Consider the following 10,125-nt stretch of genomic DNA (forward strand, 5'->3'; position numbering starts at 1 on the left):
TAAGACTCCAGTAAAACTTTGATTCCATCTCCTAATAAATGTTCCATAAAAAATAATGATACTATACAATTTGTTTGATATGAATGTTCCACAAAAAATAATGATGCTATACAATTTGTTTGATATGAAGCACGTGCTTAAGGGAATAGTTTTGTAGCAAATGCTCATGACATATTGCAGTGCATTTTCCAGAAGTTGTCCTCTGTATTGAGGTTTATCACTAAAAAAAAATATGGGTAAAAACTCAAGAATTTCTGGTGAACCCCTGTCACTAACATTTTGGAAAATTGAAAACTTAATTATGCGTCAGACACCTTACATTTCCTAATGCTTGTATTAAAAGTATGAAAATCCCAATAGTTGCATGAATTCGATCTCCCTAAAATAAAAAAAATTGAAAAGAAATTTAAGTTAGTAAGGCACATAAGTTGAAGAAAATACATCACAATTCGAAAAAAATAACATGTAAAAGAGTATGCACCTTTTCATCTGAATAATTAATTCAATTAAATTAGAATTTTCTGGTTTCTCGCGGTCTGGAATGTACCATTATCTAACAACATGACCCTTCAAATTCTAACTCATTTTGGACATTAATATTTCGCTGATATAGTTATAGTTTGGAGCTATATTTTGCAGAAGTTTGTGTGAAAGCTAAACCCTAAGTAATATAATATAGATGTAAGATACAAAACCTTTATTTCATTATTTCTTTCTTAAAAAAGAATACCTACAATAACTGAATTATTCACAAAATTTAATTAAAGATATCTATAATAATGTATATTGTTTGTAAATAAGGTCAGATACAAAGCTTGTACTAAATATAGAATTATTATTTCAACTTAAAATTAATGTGTAAGATACAAATCGAAATTGTAATTGATTCTTTCTCAAAAAAAAGGATATCTACCATAACTGAATTATACACAAAATTTAATTAAAAATACCTATAATTATAGTATATTGGTCTGCTTAATGAAAATTGCGTCTTTTTTTTTTGTGTACGACCAAAATATTCTACTTTGGTCATTAAAAAGAGAACATTTGAGTTTAATTAATTCTTTCTTAAATTTTTCAGTCAATTTTCTTTAGTATAATATAGATGTAATACAAAATATTTATTTAATTAATTCTTCCTTAAAAAAGAATACGTACCATAACTGAATTATACACAAAATTTAATTAAAGATACTTATAGTAATGTATATGATACCTATATTAATGTATATTGTTCGCAAATAAGGTCAGATGCAAAACTTGTACTAAATATAGAATATTATTTCAACTTAAAATTAATGTGTAAGATACAAAATGAAATTGTAATTGATTCTTTCTCAAAAAAAGGATACCTACCATAATTGAATTATACACAAAATTTAATTAAAAATACCTATAATTATAGTATATTGGTCTGCTTAATGAAAATTGCGTCTTTTTTTTTGTGTACGACCAAAAGATTCTACTTTGGTCATTAAAAAGAGAACATTTGAGTTTAATTAATTCTTTCTTAAATTTTTCAGTCAATTTTCTTTAGTATAATATAGATGTAATACAAAATATTTATTTAATTAATTCTTCCTTAAAAAAGAATACGTACCATAACTGAATTATACACAAAATTTAATTAAAGATACTTATAGTAATGTATATGATACGTATATTAATGTATATTGTTCGCAAATAAGGTCAGATGCAAAGCTTGTACTAAATATAGAATTATTATTTCAACTTAAAATTAATGTGTAAGATACAAAATGAAATTTTTATTGATTCTTTCTCGAAAAAGGATGCCTACCATAAAAGAAATCCTTAATAGTATTACAAATCAATGATCTTGTAATTTTGTATGGCAAGTGTGAGTAATCATATATTGTCATGTTACAATGATTTTTTTCTTTTACTTATTTTTGGACTTTGGTCCATAACACGTTTTTGGAAAGAATTTTTTCTTTTCATTTTTATGTCAGCAGAATATTTCATACCTTTTTTTCTTACTGTGATGACCCAAAAAGTCATCATTTGTTTTAAAACGAAACTCCGTGTTCTGAGGCCTTGAAAACCTCATTTAGAGTTACCTCGATTTGCGTGCGCAGTCCGGGCGCGTAGCCGGAAAGCTTAAATATGATAATATGTGAAAAACAATAAGTTTTGATTATATAATGAGCTAATTTGACTTCAGTCAACATTTTGGGTAAATGGACCCAGATCCATGATTTGACAGTTTCGGAGAGTCCGTATGAAAATATGGGACTTGGGCGTATGCCCGGAATTGAATTCCGAGGTCCCGAGCCCGAGAAATGATTTTTTAAAGAAAATTATTTTCTGAAATTGTTTAAAGAAATTTGAAATGAAATTTGATTAGAACATGATGGTATCAGGCCCGTATTTTGGTTCCAGCGCCCGATACAGGTCTTATATATGATTTAAGACATTTCTGTGGAATTTGGTGAAAAACGGATGTCATATGACGTGAATTGAACTTCCGGTTGAGGAGTTATGAACTTTGAGAGTTCTTGATGAAAATATTGAGTTTTGAGGTTTAATTCATAATTTTACATGTTATTTTGATGATGTGATTGCACGAGTAGGTCCATACGATGTTTTGAGTTAGTATGCTCACTTGGTTTGGAGTTTCGAGGGCTCGGGTGAGTTTCGGGTAGGTTTCGGGATGTTTTAGGCTTAAAACCAGAAATTGCAGGTCTCTAAACCCCACCAGTGCGGTCCGCGGTCAACCTTGTACAAAGCGCGGTGAAGGCTGTGTGCGGTCCGCACAGGGCGCTGCTGTGCGGCCGCAATCGACTTTGTGCGGTCCGCACAGGGCCCTGCTGTGCGGCCGCAGTCAACTTTGTGCGGTCCGCACAGGGGGTCTGAGAGGGGTATAAATAGACTGGATTTTCAGTCATTTTTCATTTTTCAAAATTCCAAAAACATAAGAGGTGATTTTTCAAACAACCTTTCTTCTGCAAATCAATTGTAAATCGTTTTTAACTAGTTTTCTTCAATCATTAACATCTTTTAACATGATTTCAACTTCAAATCAATTCTTTTCATGGGGGAAATTGGGTGTTTTGGGTAGAGCCTAGGTTTTTCAAAAATTGGGGGATTTGGACCTCGATTGGAGGTCCGATTTCAAAACAAATTATATATTTAAGTTCGTGGGGGAATGGGTAATCGGGTTTAGGTTCGAACCTCGGGTTTTGACCACGTGGGCTCGAGGGCGATTTTGACTTTTTGGGTAAAATTTTGGAGAACTCATTTTTCATACATTCAAATTGATTCATTTAGCGTTTATTGATGTAATTAAGTAACTTGTGGCTAGATACAAGCGAATTGGCAGAGGAATCAAGGGGTAAAGCTATAATTGAAGCTTGAGTTGTGTTCGAGGCATCGAGGTAAGTGTTTGGTCTAACCTTAGCTTGAGGGATTATGAGTTGTGTCCTATTTGCTATTTGCTTCTTGTCGAGTACGATGTATAGGCATGGTGACGAGTATCTATACGTTGGTGTCAAACATGACCGTGAGTCTTATCTTGTGATTTTCCTAATCTCGTTGTATTATTCATGCCTTGGTGAAGATTTTTGTTTATTGTGTAAAGTTGTGGAAAGAATTGTGACCTATGAACATTAGGGAGCGTTGGCTCCAGTTGTATAACGAATTGTGAAAGTATAAGTGATAATCGAAACCTTAGAGCATTGGCTCGAGTTGTGAAGTGAATTATGAAGTAAAAGTGAGAAAGAGAAGAGATCATTATGTTGCCCTCTTGTCGGGCTATTGTTGAGTTGAGGTTCCCTTGCATTGTGTTCTTAATTGATTTTACGGACGCTTAGTTTAATGATTCTTCGTGTTAGGTGTTGTAACAAGTTTGGTTATAGCTGGGTAGCTAGGTGTTGTAACAAGTTTAGTTATAGCTGAGGTAGTTAAGTGTTGAAACTAGTTGAGTTATAGTTGAGATAGTTAGATGTTGGAACAAGTTTGGTTATGGTTGTTTCTCCCTTGCCGGGACGTATATATTTGTACTGTTGAGTTTCCTTGCCGGGATAGTGTAGTCTATTGTTGATCCCTTGCCGAGACGGTTAATTAAGATTATTGTTGACAGATATTATACTCGATCGGGTTGCAAGCCGCAACAGATATTATATTGGATGGGGTTGCACGCCGCAACAGATATTATATTGGATCGGGTTTCACGCTGCAACAGTTACATATGTGGATCGGGTTGCACGCCGCAACAATGTTAAAGGATAAGGGATCGGGTTGCACGCCGCAACAGTATTGTCGTTGTATTGATTGTAGACATCGAGTGTTGTTTCATACTTTATTAAGTTTCTGATAGAATTGATATGTTCCCCGAAGCATGTTTCTCCCTTCCTTTTAAATTGTTATTACATGTTTATATTTCCGCTGTATATTATATAACTACACAGGTTTATCTGGGGTCTGGTCCTAGCCTCGTCACTACCTCACCGGGGTTAGGTTATGCACTTACCAGCACATGGGGTCGGTTGTGCTGATACTATTCTCTGCACTCTATGCAGATACCGGAGTAGCCTTTGGTCTGCAGTAGTAGCTCGGGAGCCAGCCTTCAGTCCACCGAGACACCGAGGTATCCTTACAGGCGTCCGCAGGCCCGACGTCTCCTCTATCTTATTTTATATTATGTTATCTCATGTATTCGAGACAAATAGTGTTATGTTTCTTTCAAACGGGTGTATTTAGTACTCTTAGTAGTCCGTGGGTGTTGTGACACCAGGTTTTTGTTAGAGGCATGTGATGGTCTCAAGACATTTTCGTTTTCTATTAATTTAAGACTTCCGCTTAAATCTCATATTCCGATGTCATGTAGGTGTTTATCACTTGTTAAAATGAGTTGTAAAAAGAATTAACACGGAAGAGTTAAAGATTTCTAATTTCGTGGCTTGCCTAGCTTCTACGAGTAGGCGCCATCACGACTCCCGAGGGTGGGAATTCCGGGTCGTGACAAGTTGGTATCAGAGCTCTAGGTTACATAGGTCTCACAATTCACGGACAAGCTCAGTAAAGTCTGAGGGATCGGTATGGAGACGCCTGTATTTATCCCCCAGAGGCTACAGAGTTAGGAAAACTTCATATTTGTTCTTTCTCGTCGTGCGGTTTTGTTTCTTAATGCTAATTGAACTTCTACTCCATTCTTTCACAGATGGCGAGAACACGCGCTTCGTTATCTACCGCTCAGTAGCCCGAGCCCCCAACAGTAGCTCCCACAAGGAGCAGAGGGCGAGGCCGAGGCCGTGTTAGAGGCCGAGGTAGGCGTAGAGCTTAGCCCTGAGTAGCAGCCCCAGTAGCGGAGCCTCAGGTTGACTTTGATGACAAGGTTCCGGCTCCAACAGCTTCGGTGGGCCTAGCTCAAGTCCCAGAGGGGTTTATTGCTACCCAGTCCTTCAAGATGCTCTTGTCCGATTAGTGGGCCTCATGGAGAGTGTCACCCGAGCGGGCTTGCTTCCTGTAGCACCAGCCGTCTCTCAGGCTGGAGGAGGGGCCCAGACTCCTGCTACTCGCACTCCGGAGCAGGTAGCTCCTTAGATTCAGACTCAACCGGTTCAGCCATGTGGAGCAGTTCAGCCGGGTGTGGTAGCTCAGACCGGTGATGGAACGGCTATGTCTGCCGATGCTTTGTGGAGGTTGGATAGGTTCACCAAGCTCTTCACTTCCACTTTCAGCGGTGCATCTACTGAGGATCCCCAGGATTATATAGATAGCTGCCACGAGGTTCTCAGGAACATGGGTACTGTTGAGACCAATGGGGTCGATTTTGCTATATTTCGCTTGTCTGGATCAGCCAAGACTTGGTGGAGGGATTATTGCTTAGCTAGACCAGCCGGATCGCCAGCCTTGACTTGGGAGCAGTTCACACAGCTATTTCTGGAGAAGTTTCTCCCCATTACTCAGCGAGAGGCTTATCGGAGGCAGTTTGAGCGCCTCCAGCAAGGTTCCATGACAGTTACCCAGTATGAGACCAAGTTCATCGACTTAGCTCGCCATGCTCTTGTCATACTTCCTACCGAGAGAGAGAGAGAGGGTGAGGAGGTTTATTGATGGTCTTATTTAGCCGATTCGCCTTCAGATGGCTAGGGAGGCTGGGAGTGAGATCACTTTTTAGGAAGCGGCCAATGTAGCCCGTAGAGTGGAGATGATCCTTTCGTAGGGAGGTGGTCATGGGTCGGATAAGAGGCCTCGTCATTCAGGTAGATTCAGTGGTGCCTCGTCTGGAGGCAAGGATTCATATGGTAGAGGCCATCCTTCTAGGCTCTTTCAGTCATCTCTTCAGGTCTCTCATGGTGCTTCAGGTAGTCGTGGTCCGCAGGTGCGGTATTCCGATCAGCAGTCCTACAGTGCACCACTAGCTCCTATCAGTGCACTGCCGCTCTAGAGTTTTTGGGGTGGTCATTCGAGTCGCCAGGGTCAATCTCAGTTTCCTCAGCCACAACACACAGGTGGATGTTTTGAGTGTGGTGAGTATGGTCATATTAGGAGGACTTGTCCGAGGTTAGTGGGTACTCAATCACAGTAGTAGGGTTCCCGTGCTATGGTCCAGGCACTAGGTGTTCCACAGACTGCCCAGCCAGCTAGGGGTGGGGGTAGAGGTGCTAGAGGTGGAGGTAGAGGATTTAGAGGTGGAGCTCAGGCCACTAGAGGTGGAGGCCAGTCAGCTGCAGGTCATCCCAGAGATGGAGCCCAGGGTGGTGGGGCCCAGCCCCAATGTTATGCTCTTCCAGCCAGGCCCGAGGCTGAGGCTTCAGATGCGGTTATCACAGGTACTATTCTGGTTTTGTGATAGAGATGCTTCAGTGTTATTTGATCCAGGGTCCACCTACTCGTATGTGTCATCTTATTTTGCACCGTATCTGGTTATGCCTAGTGATTCATTGAGTGTTCCCATTTATGTGTCTACACCGGTAGGTGATTCTATTGTAGTTGATCGAGTCCATCGTTCTTGTATTGTGGTGATTGGGGGTCTTGAGACTCGTGTAGATTTATTGCATTTAGACATGGTCGATTTCAATGTTATATTGGGGATGTACTGGTTATTACCTTACCACACTATCTTGGACTGTCACGCCAAGACTATGACCTTAGCCTTACCGGGTATGCCTCGTTTAGAGTAGAGAGGGACTTCTGGTCATTCTACCCGTAGTGTCATCTCTTATGTGAAGGCTCGGCGTATGGTCGAGAAGGGGTGTTTGGCCTATTTGGCATATGTCCGTGATTCTAGTGTCGAGGTTCCCTCTATTGATTTTGTGCTCGTTGTTCGTTTTCCTGATGTTTTCCCTTCAGACCTGCCGGGTATGCCACGCGACAAGGATATTGACTTTTGCAATGATTTGGCTCAGGGCGCTCAGCCCATTTCTATCCCGCCGTATCGTATGGCCCCGCCTGAGTTAAAAGAGTTGAAGGAGCAGTTGCAAGACTTGCTTGAGAAGGGTTTCATTAGGCCGGGTGTTTCGCCTTGGGGTGCGCTGATGTTGTTTTTTAAGAAGAAGGACGGATCGATGAGAATGTGTATTGATTACCGGCAGCTGAACAAGGTTACAATCAAGAATAAGTATCCATTGCCGAGGATTGATGATTTGTTTGATCAGCTTCAGGGTGCCAAGGTATTTTCGAAGATTGACTTGAGATCTAGCTACCATCAGTTGAGTATTAGGGCATCCGATGTCCCTAAGACAACTTTCCGCACTCGGTACGAGGCATTATGAGTTCTTGGTTATGTCATTCGGGTGGACAAATGCCCCCGCAGCTTTTATGGATTTGATGAGCCGAGTGTTCAGGCCTTATTTGAATTTGTTCGTGATAGTCTTTATTGATGATATTTTGTTATATTCCCGCAGCCGGGAGGAGCACGAGCAGCATCTTAGAGTGGTTCTTCAGACCTTGAGGGATAGTCAATTATATGTTAAATTCTCGAAGTGTGAGTTCTGGTTGAGTTCAGTTGCATTCTTGGGTCATGTTGTGTCCGTAGAGGGTATTCAGGTTGATCGGAAGAAAATTGAGGCAGTCAAGAACTGGCCTAGACCAGCATCAGCTATAGAGATTCGGAGTTTCTTGGGATTGGCAGGCTACTACCGTCGGTTCGTGGAGGGGTTCTCATCTATCGCAGCCCCGATGACCAGGTTGACCCAGAAGGGTGCTCAGTTCAGATGGTCAGACGAGTGTGAGGCGAGCTTTCAGAAGCTCAAGACAGCTCTGACTACGGCACCGGTGTTGGTTTTGCCCACAGGTTCAGGGCCTTATACAGTTTATTGTGATGCTTCTCGTATTGGGCTTGGTGTAGTGTTGATGCAGGATGGCAAGGTCATTGCCTATGCTTCGCGGCAGTTGAAGATTCATGAGAAGAACTATCCAGATCATGATTTAGATTTGGCAGCCATAGTTCACACATTGAAGATTTGGAGGCATTATCTGTATGGCGTGACATGCGAGGTGTTCACAGATCACAAGAGTCTTCAGGATTTGTTCAAGCAAAAGGAGTTGAATTTGAGGTAGAGAAGGTGGTTGGAGTTGTTGAAGGATTATGATATCACTATCTTATATCACCCAGGAAAGGCCAATGTGGTGGCCGATTCCTCGAGTAAGAAGTCAGCCAGTATGGGCAGCCTTGCTTATATTTCGGTCGGTGAGAGGCTGCTTGCTATGAATGTTCAGGGCTTGGACAATCGGTTCGTGAGGTTGGATATTTCTGAGCCTAGCCGGGTATTAGCTTGCACGGTCGCTCGTTCTTCTTTATTGGAGCATATCCATGATTGGCAGTATGATGATCCCCATTTGTGCATCCTTAGAGACACGGTGCAGCGCGGAGGTGCCAAGCAGGTTACCCTAGATGATGATGGAGTTTTGAGATTGCAGGGTCGAGTGTGTGTGCCATATGTGGATGGGATTCGGGAGTTGATTTTAGAGGAGGCCCATAGCTCCTGGTACTCTATTCATCTGGGCGCCGCAAAGATGTACCAGGATTTGCAGCAGCATTATTGGTGGCGGAGAATGAAGAAGGATATTGTTGCATATGTAGCTTGGTGTTTGAACTGTCAGCAGGTTAAGTATGAGCATCAGAGGCCTGGTGGCTTATTTCAAAGGATTGAGCTTCCCGAGTGGAAGTGGGAGCGGATCACTATGGATTTCATTATCGGACTCCCGCAGACTCGGAGGAAGTTCGACGCAGTATGGGTCATTGTTGATAGGCTGACCAAGTCAGCGCATTTCATTCCTGTGGCAGTCTCCTATTCATCCGAGAGGTTAGCTGAGATCTATATCCAGGAGATTGTTTGTCTTCATGGTGTGCCTGTATATATCATTTCTGATCGAGGTATGCAGTTTACCTTGCGTTTCTGGAGAGCAGTTCAGCAAGAGTTGGGCATCCAGGTTGAGTTGAGTACAACATTTCATCCTCAGATGGACGGGCAGTCCGAGCGGACTACTCAGATTTTGGAGGATATGCTTCGAGCTTGTATCATCGACTTTGGAGGCTCGTGGGATCAGTTTTTGCCTTTAGCAGAGTTTGCCTACAACAACAGCTACTAGTCGAGTATCCAGATGGCTCCTTATGAGGCGTTGTATGGTAGACGGTGTCGATCTCCGGTCGAATGGTTTGAGCCGGGAGAGGCTCCGTTGTTGGGTACGGATTTAGTTCAGGAGGCCTTGGATAAGGTCAGGATTATTCAGGATAGGCTTTGTACAACTCAGTCCAGGCAAAAGAGTTATGCAGACCACAAGGTTCGAGATGTGAATTTTATGGTTGGAGAGCGGATATTGCTCCGAGTATCGCCTATGAAGGGCGTGATGAGATTTGGGAAGAAGGGCAAGCTTAGCCCTAGGTTCATTGGTCCGTTTGAGATTCTTGATCGAGTGGGAGAGGTGGCTTATAGACTTTCATTGCCGCTGATCTTATCAACTGTACATCTAGTGTTTCATGTGTCCATGCTCCGGAAATATCACGGCGATCCATCCCACGTGTTAGATTTCAGTACTGTCTAGTTGGACAAGGACTTGTCTTATGAGGAAGAGCCGGTAGCTATTCTAGACCGGCAAGTTCATCATTTGAGGTCGAAGAGTTTTTATTCTGTTCTTGTTTGGTGGAGAGGTCAACCTCCT

This window comes from Nicotiana tabacum, chromosome 5 (genome assembly GCF_000715075.1).
Source record: "Nicotiana tabacum cultivar K326 chromosome 5, ASM71507v2, whole genome shotgun sequence".
Classification (NCBI taxonomy): Eukaryota; Viridiplantae; Streptophyta; class Magnoliopsida; order Solanales; family Solanaceae; genus Nicotiana; species Nicotiana tabacum.